Consider the following 359-nt stretch of genomic DNA (forward strand, 5'->3'; position numbering starts at 1 on the left):
CGGGGGCGGCGCCGGCCAGGCTCGCTCGTGCGGGGCTCGCGCTGCGCCGCCGCCGCGGCCGCCGCGGTGACAGCTCCAGGGATGCTCCGCTCGGCCCCGCTCACAACAATACACTCTGACGTCACGGGGAATGGCGACGCGGCCGCACACTCGCCGCGCTCACACTCGCCGCGCTCACACTCGCCCTCTCGCGCGCGCACACCCGCGCACACTCGCCGCGCGCCCCCCACTCCAGCCACGCCCTGAAACCCTCGCCAGACCCCTCTCCTTCCAACCCAGCCCCCCAAATCCACGGGGCGCTACCCGCTGGGCGCAGGCCGTGTTCCCGGGGCCCGCTAGGGCCGAAAACCGCGGACGCT

This window comes from Callorhinus ursinus, unplaced genomic scaffold (genome assembly GCF_003265705.2).
Source record: "Callorhinus ursinus isolate GAN/ISIS: 27379988/994484 unplaced genomic scaffold, GSC_fseal_2.0 scaffold11, whole genome shotgun sequence".
NCBI classification, from domain to species: domain Eukaryota; kingdom Metazoa; phylum Chordata; class Mammalia; order Carnivora; family Otariidae; genus Callorhinus; species Callorhinus ursinus.